Genomic DNA, 583 nt, shown 5'->3' on the forward strand with positions numbered 1-583 from the left:
CGCCCACCCTCTGGCTGTCCGTCCTCTGTCTCCTGCTCGTTGCTACCCCCAAAAAAGCGCCAAAAAGTCGCGCTCCTGATCACGCTCCTAGTGCGGGCACTTTCTTCCTGTAGGGCGCTGTTTCATCGCCAACTATATTCTTTGTGTGGTTCCGTTCATACGTGCACCGTTCTCAGAGAGTGCAGCGCGGGCTTTATTCTCAGGGGGTGTGGCGCCTCTGCCCCAAACCCGGCGGCCCAGCCCCCACTGCAAATGCTCTTTGTCATTTCATTATTAAAGGAAGGGGGGCAAATCATAAGCTCAGGTTTTACAAAAGCGAAAACAAACAGCTTGCACACATGGGGTGGAGGTGGGAGGCAGCAAAGTTTCTATAGCCTCGGGAACTAAAATGCCAATAAGAAATGCAGTGTGATTCAAAGCTGTAGTCTTATAGACATTTCAGATACAGGTAAGGTGAAATAGGTAATTCTTTTTTAAAAATGGCTTTAGTCAATAAATATATCGGCTCACTGAAGGCAGGGGGAAAAAAGAAGGAAGGAAGGAAGGAAGGAAGGAAGGAAGGAAGGAAGGAAGGAAGGAAGGA

Source organism: Myotis brandtii, unplaced genomic scaffold (genome assembly GCF_000412655.1).
Source record: "Myotis brandtii unplaced genomic scaffold, ASM41265v1 scaffold393, whole genome shotgun sequence".
In the NCBI taxonomy this organism is placed as follows: Eukaryota; Metazoa; Chordata; class Mammalia; order Chiroptera; family Vespertilionidae; genus Myotis; species Myotis brandtii.